This window comes from Amblyomma americanum, unplaced genomic scaffold (assembly GCF_052857255.1).
Source record: "Amblyomma americanum isolate KBUSLIRL-KWMA unplaced genomic scaffold, ASM5285725v1 scaffold_42, whole genome shotgun sequence".
NCBI lineage: Eukaryota > Metazoa > Arthropoda > Arachnida > Ixodida > Ixodidae > Amblyomma > Amblyomma americanum.
Genome location: NW_027526514.1, coordinates 488,634 through 502,587, shown reverse-complemented (window position 1 = coordinate 502,587; position 13,954 = coordinate 488,634).

The window sequence follows — 13,954 nt, the reverse complement described above, 5'->3', positions numbered from 1 at the left end:
AGCAATAGTCGATTTCAGGTCATTCTTGTCAAATTTAATTACACTCGCTGGCCGAAATTTGTTCATTCACTCTCCACAATCGCCGAACTTGCACACACGAACACACTACGGACTCGTTAGGCTTATCGCGGAAGGGGTTCGTTGTCACTTAATTGTCAGAGCGAGAGCAGCTGTTAAGCGTGCGCATTACTTTTAGTCGCTGATGACTTAAAACGAGTTCTTATTAAAAAGCACTATCAAGGAAATAAGATGGAGGTTTCCAGCCCTTTCAATTATCAATAAAACTTTTTGGTTATGTCGGAGCGCTGCTGGTGAGACTACGCACTCGCCTTGCCGGACCAAGTGGAGTCAGCTCGCCATACACAATACGGGGCAAGTGCGTTCTGCAGTGAGTGTCACTACAGCTCATCGTGTGACACTGCGCGAATGACACTTTAGGTGAATGTCACTCGTTGAAAGTGGCACTAAATGCGCCCGTGCGGCAGCGGTATAAGAAATACGTAGTTCAAGTGGGACTGATCTGGAGTTTCCGGGTTCGAACCCGACCGCGGCGGATGCGATTTTATGGAAGCAAAACCCAAAGGCGCCCGTGTGCTGTGAGCTGTCAGTGCAAGTTAAAGATCCCCAGGTGGTCGAAATTATTCCGGAACCCTCCAATATGGCACCTCTTTCTTCCTTTCCTCTTTCACTCCCTCCTTTATCCCTTCCCTTACAAGCGGTTCAGGTGTCCAACCATATATGAGACAGATACAGCGTTATTTAATTCCCCCCCATACCAATTATTATTATTATCAAATGGGACTCCGCCCCCCGCCCCTCCGATACGCCCTTCCCAATAGCAACCCATAAATCTGCCGCTGCCAAAACACGTATTATGCGTTTCAGTTGGTTCTCGTTAACTCCTTAACTCCCGTTTTTTTTTTGTCGTCGTTTTTTTGCGGGGGAGGAGGGTAATATTTGCAGCACGCGCTGTAGCTGGGGCACTACTTTGCTTATCCAGATGGGTGGCCGCCTTCTTCGAGGTAGTAGCCGAGCACCCTGAAGCTCTTGGATACGGGCAAATAAGAACGTCGTTGATGCGAAAGTCTACGGATGACCATATAGATCTGTTTTCGTTTTGTTGCGTTCGTTCACCAATCTCAGGTAGCCAGAAAGTATTGGTGAACGACGCTCCGGACGCGCTGTAGGATGTTTTCCTGCTCTCTGGGCGACTCTCTGTTGCACCAGATAATGATGTCCTCCGTGTAGACTTTGGGCCACATATTTTATCCAACTTCTAGGAAGTTCACACATAGCTATGTAGAAAATGTTGAGAGAGATGACCGACACTCTAGGTGCGCCTTTGATGGGTGGGTGAGGGTCGTCGCTATGCAGCCTACGAGTAAGTTCTTAACGTGGTCGTCAGTCAGCGCGCCTGGTTTCCTGTGCCAGTGGTTCGTGAGCTGTGCTTTATGGTTGAAGTTTTTGAGGGGCTACTGTTTGAGGACGTCTTTCAAGCCCAGACTTTTAGTCTGTATGAGAGGACAGAGTGCTGTTAAGCATCGCGAAGTTTTAATGCCATTTATCATTTCGTGATCTTCGCGTGTATCTTAGTTTAGCTATGGACGTAGTGACTTGGAGTGTGACTGACGAGATGGAGGACGGCCCTCTTCGGGCATACAAATCTTAAATATAAACACCGCTGTGGAGTTCTGTGAAACCTGTTGCACAGAAAAAAAAATTAAGAGGATTTGGCGGTGGAAGCAGTTACATCAGTAGTGCCAGTCTTTGTGATATGTCGGAAGGGATTTAGTGTGGAAAATTAGAAACTCATCTCTACGACGCTTAGACTTTTCTGAAACACTAAATGCGATATTGTTACGTGCAGAAGGTTTCATTTGAGAGACCAGACGGGAAACAACGGTGAAAGGGCGAGGTCAGCTGCGGTGGATGCCGCCAACCGAAGCCGAGAGAATACCGCAAATGACCGCAAGACGCCCCTTTGTTCTTCTCCCGAGATTCATACTTCTTGTTTTTCACGTTCTGCGTGATATTTTAGAGTATCAGTCTAGTTGATGAGAGCGACCAATGCATCTAGGACCAAAGTTTTATGCTTATTTGGCTAATACATTCGTTTTATAGTTGCAAAATTTGTTTTGCGCTCCTGAAATTACCAGTTCCACGTAAAGCACATGTTGATGCATCACTCGCGCTTATCATCATCACCATCAGCCTGACTACGTCCACTGCAGGACAAAGGCCACTATCATATCCCTTCAACTCACCCTGTGTTGTGCCAGCTGCAGCCACCTAATGTTAGCAAACTTCTTAATCTCATCCGCCCCCCTAACTTTCTGCCGCCTCATGCTACGCTTGCCTTCTCTTGGCATCCAGCCGTTACCCTTAATGATTATCGGTTATTTTGGCTTCGCTTTACATGCGCATTACATTCCTTCTTCATGAATTCGGCTAGGATATTGTTAATTAGAGTTTGTCCCTGTCCCATTCTGCTCTAGTTCTCTCTTTTAACGCTACACCTATCACAACTGTTCCATAGATTGCTGCGTTGTCCTCAATTTAAGTTGAACCCTTTTCGTTAACCTCCACGTTCTGCGCCATGGGTTGGTACCGGTAAGATACAGTTATATAATTTACCCTCGCGCTTATGAACACACTTAAAATGTTGTTTTGAACTTCTGAATACCCGTCGCAATGATTTCGGCTCTGGCGTTCCGATGCTTAGCTTAAGGTCGCGGGATCAAACCCAGGCCGTGCCAGCGGCATTTAGATTGCTTCGAAATGCAGCCATTCCCCTGTGCTGTGCACACGCAGCGCACGTAAACGAACCTCAGGCAGTGAAAATTAATCCGTAGCCCTTTACTGCGACTTTACTCATAGCGCCCGTGACGTTTTCGCAAGCTTAAGCCCACATGTCACACTATACAATACACACAGTAGAAGACTACGCACACACAAAACGAAACGCACATCTACCTAAGATCGACGATCTACTTGCCCAGGGCGCCGCTCAACGGCGTTCTCTGCAGACTTCTTGCGCGGTGCGGCCACCGCGGTTCAGGTGGCGACACCAGTTCGTAGCGTGTGTCCGGCCCCACCGTTGGCTGCACGGAATATCGGGAACAGTTACGGCTACTGCCCGCGCCTGCCATAGCACTTTACTTGTGTAGGGGTTGCTTCTAGCTTGCGTCGCGCTGACGGACCTAATCTTTCTAATGTCAATAATATAATCAATTACAGTGAAGAGCATTTTATTCTCTTCGTGAGCTTCGCTCGCGGCCGCGCACAACGATACCAAGGCCTAACTTGGGAACAAAAAAGGAAGGCACTGCGGCGGTACCTCGGTCACATTTGTGGAGCATCAAACTCGAGTCGATCCGGTAGACGACCCAAAAAGGATTTGATGCACTCGTTATAGCGTGGCGCATCTGTCCCCACTTCAGTGAAACACTGCATAACACAACGTATAAAATTAAGCACATCATCATCATGGCAGTGTTGTATAGGTCATTGTAAAACGAAGAGAAACTGATTGAAGGACTATCTTATACCGGAATAGAAGCAACTGCTCAATAATCAGTTTCTGCAGACTTCTTACTGGGACATGTTAAACACGATAGCGCAACACGCGTCAGCACGGCTGTCTGTTAGTCATAAACTGTACAGTACACCCATTTGCGAAGATGCATTAAACGCATGCACGTCATAGATCCACCTTCATGCATAAGAGTACAGCAGTTCAGCACCGTAACGTACTACGCCCACTCTTATGCTTTTGTCTGCTGCCTTTCGTCGATAAGAGTGACAGCGTCACAAATGCAGATGTAGGAAGCTGGCATATAGCGGAAATAAGACAACAATGCAGTTTCAAGGAAATTCACGTGTCTTCGTAAGACCAGGCGACAGGTACCCCGGAAGAATAGGAGGGGGGGAGGCGTCGCCCTTAACATTTTTCCAGAGGGGGCAGTGCCCCCCCCCCCCCCCCCCCCGGTCCTCAATTGCGCACTTGGATCAGATCTCTGGCAATTTAAACACTTCAGCTCCTTGACTATTTTAATGCAAAATACAGTGTGGCTGAGCTACTTGGCTTCGTAGCCAGTTGTAAAGCGTTTCGTATATGTGTAACCTAAATTAGTCATGTCACAACATAAGCAGACTGTCTGACCCGTGTACATTATCATGATCAGCAGAATTTAAACAAACCATGCACAAACTTCTTTAATGCAATTGATCACTCCTTGTTCATAAAGCTTACCATCTTGAATACTTTTTATATCGTTGTGAACCTTTGCGCCGTTCGTTTGCACTCAAAGCCGCCGGCAGGTGGCTTTTTCTATTATTTTGTTTTGTAATGCGAGATGCGACCAGTCTTATCTCCATAGATCGCGGCCACGTGCAAATGCTTCCTCATGTTTCCAGATTCTTGTTGTTGCTTTTGGTTCTTTATCTCGAAGGTTCCTTGCCAGCTTTAAATTGAGCGCGGCCAAGAACTGCAGGCATTCAGTTCGATGACCGCTGAACACACTTGTGGCTAACGCCGCCACCGGGCCATTCAGTTGTTAGTGGGCGCACGTGAGCCCCTTAAGCAGTTTCTTTTGGAAGCCTTTTTGTTGTCTTGCTGACTCCTTAGAGTGTCGCCACACCAACGTGACAGTTTAGATCAACCTTTGAACATTGAAAAATAAAAAAGCAATAGAAATGAAATTTATTACCTAAATGAGCACTAAATAAATAAATAACAAACTAAGCTCGAAATCTTGCCCACTCCCCCCCCCCCCCCCAAGAAAAAAAAAAGTTCCGGATTCCCTGCCAAGCGATGAATCTTAAAGCATGAACAAAACCTCTTATCCTGCGCAGAGGAATTATGAATCTTCCACATCACTCCACAACTGATATGTCATCTTATTACATTACCCATATGCCAAATTATCCAGGTTGAAACTGCGAAACGCAAAATTACAAATGCTACGCAGACATCGCTCTAACAAACCGTTCCGTAGAGGCCAGCCTCACAAAGACGTTTTTACGTAAGCTGGATTCGCTATGCCGTCGCCTTTATGCTGGGCGAAGAACCAAAGGCTCACAGGTACACAACCAAAGCACCGGCCAATCACGATCAGATTACACGAGGAAGAAGCTTTGTGGGAACGGCACCACATAACGGGACCATGTTCGCAGAACGTCCCTTGCGTACATAAGCGGCCCGCGTGTTTATTCACCACTAACGAAGTGGCGCATATCCTAATACGCGCATGTCCTAGGCGCATGTCCTAATACGCCAGCGTTTGTTGCACTGCTAAATTACACAGCACAAATGCTGATCAATATTTTTCAAAACTTATCTCACGTCGTTTGCCACTGGCCAGAACATTTCAACGCGATGGCAATAAGGGCCCCGTTTCGCAGAAAAGCTGGTGTCGGCGTTGTTACTGGCGGCGTTTTAACACGAGACTCTCCCAAAAAAAAATCTCCAAATAAAAACCTTGCAGGAGTAGTGGGAATCCAGCCCAGGTCTTCCAATTTGCGAAGCGAAAGAGCGCAGAAATCGCCAGGAAGGTTCTTTTTTTATTTGTTGCATGGAAATCAAACCCGCTAAGCTACCAAACGTTGTGGAGTTGTGGATTTGAATTTGGGGGACCGGCAGACGAAACCTATTAAGACGTGAACTGGTCCGAACGCGGAGCCCGGTATAACATGACGGTTCCGCCCTTGTAGGCGGCAGTTTGCGTGCAACCCTTCGCGATCTCTTCGGGCTTCAGACGGGCAGGCAGCGGTGACCGGACCTGTGTGCGTCATGTTTTGTGCGGGTGTCAACCATTGCGATGTCGTGGAACCCTTACCGCCCGAGCGCCTGTGATGTACGTGTCTGTGTGCTGTTGTGGTCAACGAATGCGACGCCAAAGGAGACACAGACCTCCATTACGCGTCTCTCTTTCTGTCTTTTCTCTTTCACTACGAACTTCCTCCCTTCCCTCACGGCGTAGTTGAGGGGTCCACCGATATGTAAGACAGTTACTGCGCCTTTCCGTTACTCTAAAATTACAATCACAACGGAGACGCACAATGGCCAGTTCAGGTAGCAGCGTCACTGTAGCCCGTTCGTGATCTCTTCGGGCGGCGGATGGGATGTTTTGAGAGGCCGCCAAGAGGTTCCGAGCGATTTGTCCAACGGGCAAGGCGTGGCGCTGAACTGGCGATGGCGTTCCGTCGACACCCTGGTAGCGCTGACACGCTGCCGCGTTCCACTCTTAAAGACGAAGCTTAAGCGTCCTCCAATTTTTTGGACGACCAGCATGATTGCGCTGTCGTTCCAACCGATACAATCGCTGGCCAAACGTGGCATGCACAATAATTCTGGACAAAAGCATTTTTTAACGCGAGAAAGTTTATGAGCGCTTTTTTTTCATAGGTTGTAAGATTTCACTATAGCACTCAATATAACCGCAGATGTCCTCTCGGCACGATTGCACTTTTTTGCTGTTAACGTTTTTCCCATCGTCAAAATCGTTTCCCACTGGTTTCCTATGGCACTCTTAACTACTCCATGGAAGCGATGGAAACACTACAAAAGAAAGAATTTGCTACATATCGGAAGACTGGACCATTACCTGTTGACTTTCTTGGTGTATATGATTTTGACTGGTGCTTCCCTTTATAATATGCTTTTGTCGTCGCTCTTGCGCCTCTGTCTCACTGGTCTCCCCTTTTGCTCAGAGCGTCGCTCTCGTCTTTGACGGTACTCGGAGAACGTGCAAACACTGCGTAGCCTGGGCATGCCTGGCCTGTCGAGAACTGTGCTTTCTGGGCTCCTTCCGTGCCGGCTGCCCAAAGGGCGCCTCGACGCCCGTGCGCGCTGCACGCATGCATCGAGGAACGCGCCACGGCGTTACGCCGTCCGTTCAGGTGTTCAAGAGAGGCTGCGTCGGTGAGGCGGAGGCAGCGAGAGCTCGTCTTCTGTTCCCTCTCACTTCTCCCTCGCTACGCTAGGCGCGAAGAAGGCACCATCGCGTAAAGTAACGTTGCCATTTTTTGTCCTGCGCGTAGCTTCAGCGACGCTAGAGGGAGCAGGTACCGATAAGAACATCAGTCATGCGCGCGGCCTTCAGGCGTGCTACACTGACACGCCTAAAGTATTCACGTACTCCAGGCGTACCGCCAAACTCCTTGGTGTTTCCAATTGCGAAATTTCCTATAGCGTTCATGTGTCAAAAAACGGCTGCCTCAGTGGCCAAAAAAAGGGGGGGGGGGGGGTTAAGGATGGTTGCCACGCCCATGGGCACTAAACAAAACATTTTCCGAATTGCAAACACCGAGACTGTTGCTAAAGCCACAGCCGCCTGCCAGCAAAATCGGTGAAATAGATGCAATATCAAAAATGCGCTCGACATAACACACGTGCAGCAGCTCTTTTTGGCCGCTTCCAGATAGCGCCGTCATTCGAAATCCATAAGAAAAAAAAAAACAGCCGAGCATGGTTGCAACCGCCACCGCCCCGTCGCATAGGGGGCGCTCTTAACTTCCATCCATCCATCCATTCCCGCAAAGTGTCCCCTGCATGGGACAAGTTACTAGTCACATTTTGAAGCGGTGTTTAACAACTGGTGTGATCATAGAGCTTCTGGATATTGGCCGTACCCTCCCGAGTGCATCCCTGAAGCTACGCGCCGGACAACATGGCACCCATGAGGTCACGTGAGAACACCTATTAGCCGCCCATTACCAGAATTGGGGACAGCGCTCAGCCCGTGTCGCTAAGCCTAGCGGCCTAGAGAGCTTTAGCGGCACCCACTCGGTCATTCTCTTCCTTACTTCACAGATGATGCTATTTGTTAATGTTCAAAGCGATGCGCCACATGATGGCAGCCAAGGGAACTGGAAACGTTTCTCCCGAATTCCTGGCAATGATTCCAAGAAGTAAACGCTGTCGCGGCAGTAAAGGAGAGGAAGCGAGAGGGCGCCGTCCCCTTCATCTTCCTCGAAACTTACGTGGAGGTTCCTATTGTTTGGAGCTCAGAAACGCCGGACGCCGCTTTTTCCTAGAATGGTGCTCTAGCAGCAATCGCTGTCACACGCTAGACAACATCAGCGGCGGCAGCAGTAGCGGCTGCTTGGGACACACTTGCATTTCTTATGTATTTTGGCCAAATGTTGGATTGGCTATTTTCACCTAGCAAGCCGCCGATGCCACTGGATAGCTAACGCAACCTTCCAGAGCCAGTACACAGCGATGCGATGAAAAGGTGATAGATAATCATACAAAGAATGGTGCATAATAATCAGAAAGATTGCATCTGAAATTCTCAAGGAAAAGAATTCTCCCGGCAGTATTCCCGAGTTTCGTGTTTTGATTTTCGGGTTATGTCAAAATTTTCTGCGTTTAATCTGTTCAGCAGAATTGGAAGGTTATAACATAAGGATTGATTAACATAATAGGCTCTTGGTGTTGGGGTAAACCAAATTTCTCTGTGTCTTGTGTCACGGCAGCTGGCGTTTTCTCTGAGTTGTGCAAGCAAAATGATGAGGTTGTCGGGGTGTTTTAGGTGAAATTTGTAACATGATAGTAGTCTATAAGTATTTAACGCAAATATTGGAAGGATTTCATACTTTACAAAAATATTCCTGGTGGGAGAAAAGAGTGGTACATTAGCAATACATCTCACTGCTTTATTCTGAAGCAGATATATCTTGTTAAGATTTGTTATGTCTGTTGTGCCCCACACTATGTTACAATATTGCAAATGAGAAAGTACTAACGCATTGTAAAGTATGATCTTTACCCTTATTGGAAGAATGTGCCTAAACCGCGCGAGTATACCAGGGCTGAGGCGACCTTTGAACGTATGTAATCAATATGTGTATTCCAAGTTAAATTGCTTGAAAAGGTAACTCCCAGTGTTTTTACGGACTCAACGAGCTCTATAGGCTGGCTATTGAATACGGCTTTGACAGGTCGCGATATTTTCTTTCCCTTAGGACGGAACAACATAATTTTAGTCTTCACTGGATTTATTCGTAGATAAATTGCTTCTGCCCATAAACTGAGTTGAATAAGTGCATTGTTTGTTTGTTTTTCGACGTCTGTTTCGGAAGTACCTGTGATAAAGAAAGATGTGTCATCAGCATATGATACTACATGAGCGCTACTTGTGCTGTAGCAAATATCATTTATATAAATTAAGAACAGTAATGGCCCAAGTATGCTTCCTTGAGGCACTCCAGATGTTATAGGGAGAGTAGAAGAAGTTGCTGTGTTTATATCTACATACTGAGCTCTGTGTGATAAGTGGGATTCTAATAAAGTTAGCGCTACACCACTACACCATACCTATTTAATTTAAAAAGAAGGACATCATTATTAATGAGGTCAAATGCCTTAGTAAAATCGATATAAATACCAACAGCGAGTTTATTTTCTCTAAATGCCTGTATTATAATTTCTTTTTGTGTTAGAAGTGCCGTTTCAGTAGACCTATGTTTCCTAAAGCCATGCTGAAAGTCAAGGAATAAGCGATTGTAATCAAAATATGAAGTTATTCTGGTATTCTGGTTTTCGCCGACAGTCCTTGCAGACGTGTCGCTTTTGGATCCGGGCTTTTCATTTTAACTGTGAGGCCAAAGGAGAAAGACCGAAGTGACGGGATACAGCTTGAGTTGAGTTGAGTTGAGGTGTTGAATGATACAGCTAGGATTAGCCTTGCTTATTCTGTCGGCACTTGCTCCACCGTAGCGTCCCTTCTATGTTAATAATGTCCTAAAACCTCTCGCGTCTACCCCGCTATGCGCACAGTCTGTTATAATAGCACACATTCGTGTCCCGCAGTCACCATCTATGCACACAATCACCCCACTCAGTCCGCATCACAGTCCACTCCAGAAGTCACTATCAATACACATATTCAGTCATAATCAAACATAGTCTATTGTGGTGCCACAATTCATACACACATTCACTCACAGTATAACGCAGTCCACTGCAGAAGACACCATCTACGCATACATTCAATCAAAGTAGGCCATAGTTCGTTCCTGCTGTCACCATTTCGAAAGAAGATCTGTGTCGTGCAGAAACGTTTAAAGAAGGCGTGCAGCCTCCCTTCTGCATGTCTGGTTTCCACTCGGGTAGACAATGTCCTGAACTGTACTGTGAAGGCTTGCTGTCTTCTTGAAGGAAGCGAACATCACATGCATTTCCGCCTTGTACTCTGGGCAGTACATAATGTTCGATATCGCCGCACACACCACATAAAGAACAGTGCGGAGACGATGCAATGCCATGTTATGCATCCAGGCAGGAGTGCGAGCAGGGGCCGTGCGAATTCGATGTAGTAGAGTCGTCTGGGATCTCCTCAATCCCTTGGTCACACATGGCTTGTGGGGCGCATTCCAAAGGGTACTAAAATGATAGAGCACCATTTTCTGTAGAGACTTTTTACACCTTGAGGTACTTTATTTTATGGATTCCTTGACAGAGCTTTATGGGCGAGATTGTCGGCCACCTCATTCCCGTTGACTCCTATGTGAGAGGGCACCCATTGGAAATATAGAGTAAAGCCTCTGCTGTGCAGATTCTGCACCAAGCTCAGAGAGCTTACAGACAAGGGATACGGGTTGAGTTCAGCCGATCCTTCATGTAAGCTGCTCTACTAGTCCTGGTTCCCTACTTCTCGAGCTTAGTAATATCTAGAGTTGCAAAAGGAAAGTCTTTCACATTCTGCGACGCTGGACAGGTTCAAAGTTTTTTTTTTGTTTTTGTGTGAGAATTAAAATACGAACAAGGATGCTTTTTTATTCATTGTCCACAGTGCTTTGTCGCGTTGTGGGAGTCCTGTGGTTTCATAGCGGACGTCTGCACTGCGGAGTCGAGAACAAGTGAGTTTGCACCTTTTTATTAAATTAAAAATAACTAGAATAATATTAAATAATGAACTTTTCTACACAATACCTATAATCACCCTACGGGGATTTCGGACATACCGACCAGTTATAGCGTGTTAAAGCGAAGACTACGTGCAGATCCGGAGTTACGCTCCCGCACAGCGTTGTGAAAGCCTTAATGGCGAGAGGTTGAATTCGCAGCTTCTTTAACCGTTGCCTCATAGTTTTTTTTTCGTTCTCTCCCCTTACCTTCTCTCTATGATCACATGCAGCGTATGCTTCTGTCTCTGAGAACACCCACCCCCTTCTCCCGTATCGACAAGCGGGGTGTTTCGGGCAAATTTCGTAGACCAGCTAGAGAATCTACGCTACAGAGCCGCGACTGTGGTAGGGAAGAGTATGAGGTGTATGGTTGCCTAGATGATAACTGTATGGCGTACTCCGAGTGACGTATAATAATGACGTGCCTCAACGCTCCCGCATAAATGCAATGTTGGGGCGGCCCAGCCCACGCAGTATGCAAGGTCCTGCGATTTCTGGCAAGCATGTGTGGAATTCCTTGGCAAGTTCCACGTCGGTTGTTGCTGCGCGGGTCTTGGGTAGCGAAGCTGGTCTGCGTGCGTCGCGCAAAAGCGATGACGTCCTGCGGAGAGCTTTGGGCAGAGGCATGAACTACTTCGCCGATTTTCCTGAGCCCAGCCCAACATATAAAACCTGCTAATCTCCCTAGATTCCCACACTAAACAGGGTATCGTTCTAAAATTTGTGTAATTACATCGATAGGATATTGTTTAGCGCGTCGTACAAAACATGCAGAAACGCTATCCCAGTCCTCCAAGTATTGTGCCTCTTTTACCGTCCGGCCTCTCGGCCTGGGGTCCACCGATGATGGGGCCACCGATACCTTCGCCGTCCACACCAGGAACCGTCGCTCCCCTTGCGTCCCTCGGGCTGCGTTGTTCGGTGCGCGGCTGGCCGGAAGCAAAGTGGCACACGTGAAAACGCTGTACCATCATCGGTACCCTCTGAAACCTGAAGGGTGCACATGCGCTTGATGCTTGATCCCACTCAATTAGCCGCAAGAGCATTCGGTAGGCTCTTTTTCGTCCCTCACCGCAAATGAGCCCTCCAAAGAGGGTCCACACGTGCGGTGTTGGCGTCGACTGCTTTGATCCCTTAGTTGCAGCGGCGACAATCTGGTGACACTGTTACAAGAGGTTGCCCACATCCGTGCTTCGTTGTAAACTCGCAACAAGACATGAACCCAATTTTTCCACGTGTCATCTGCGCCCTTTCATCTTTTTTAGTGCTGCGCCCGACGCGCAGCTTCAACGCTTTGCAATGAAGCTTGGTCTTCTTGCCTCTCTCCAACGCTCGCATTCTCGCCCAAAGAGTGGTAATACTCAAACGCGCTGCGCTGAGTGGTAAGGAGTTTCTAATCCTGCGAAACACTGCGCACACGAAACATCTAAAAGCGACAAATTGTTACTAGGAACGTCTTGACGCCACACAACATTTGGACAAACACTTTAGTTAGCGCACTAAGTGAGGCGCTCAAGGTAAGTGCAGTTTGTAGCAACTTAGCAGTTAATAAACCCTGAACGCACGTCAGCCCTGTCATGTCCAATGCTGTCATGAGTCAAATGTTCAAACCTCGAAAGAAATAAATTGGGCTCCAACTACACGCATCGTTGATACGATCCGCAAATAAAAGACGCTAAGCAGCGGTGCAAAACAAACAAACAAGGCCTATCAGACAGAACAACTCTCTTTTCAAAATGACCAGGCCTAGACGACGGAATGAATCATCGAGGAACGCTGGACAGGCGCTCATTTGAGTTCCTGCTCCTCCTCGCCCGTCGTCTGCATCCTCCTGTTCGCAACAACTCATGCATCACCAATTAGCCAAAGCTAGTACCGTCCCGAATATTGTGCCTCGGCCGGACGCAGGCTTGCCCAAAAGCTTTCGTGCAAGAGGTAGTGTTTATCAGCTCCACCTCCAACGGAACTGCTTTCGGTAACTCTGAGAATTTTTCCGCAAGTTAGAAGAGAGCATTGGGGGCAGCTTTCTTGCCTTGCTGCACGAAACGCAAGCTTTGGGCCGCTAATAAATTGGATTCTTCCGGCTGCACGCGAACGTCTCTGAAGAGTTTTGATGTCCTTCCTCGGAAACCGGAAACCCGGGATGCGAAAGAGCGTGGACGGCAGCGATGTGCAAAGGGGAAGAAGAGCTGACCACTTGGCCAAAAGCCTCCTGCTAGATACACTAAAAGACGTCACTTCCGCGTAATACATAGGAGGGACATAAATGGGAGTCTGATTGCTTTCGCATCTCTTTCTCTTATCTAGAGGCCACAAATCAGCATCTTTGACCTCTACCCTGGCGCTACATGCAGGTTTTTTTCCCATCACGGGAAGTATGCTTTTGTCACCGGAAACGTCAACCCTCCAGAAGTGAAAAGGAAGAACACATCTCGTGAAACGAGGCAAATTCTTCTTGTTTCTTCACCTTCGCACGAATCCTGCCGCCATCGTTGCAGCCCCGAGCCCCGAGATGCCTTTTGCGAAATTCTTTTTCGGGCGCACTGAGAACGAGGCCGCTAACATCGAGGGCATTGTGCCGACTGACAGCACCACCGCAGGCAGCTCGTTCAACTTCAAGCGCAAGATCAGAAACGGTAAGATTTAGGGGCTGCTGCCTTAGTGAAAGGCCGCTTGATTTATGCACCATGAAGCCGCTTAAATGCGCGTAGCCCACGCAGCCTTTCAACCGCAGAGCGGCTCTTCTGTCCGTATGAATAGGTGAACGTGACGAGGTGCCTTCGTGCTATTACTCGGTGCTTTTATCGTTCGTTCCGTCCACTGCAAACGCTCAAAGATTTCGGGCGCCGCGATAAATGTGCGCAGCTTTTCTTCATTTGTTGAAGCGCGGGAATAAAATGCAGATTGTCATCCGTCCCGTGCTGCGAATGACAGCGAAAGTTGTGCCTGACATATGGTGTTGATATTTAGCAGACATGGATGCAGAACTGTGGGGCTTGTTACGACGCACACGTGAAGAAATTCAACAGTCACTGAACCC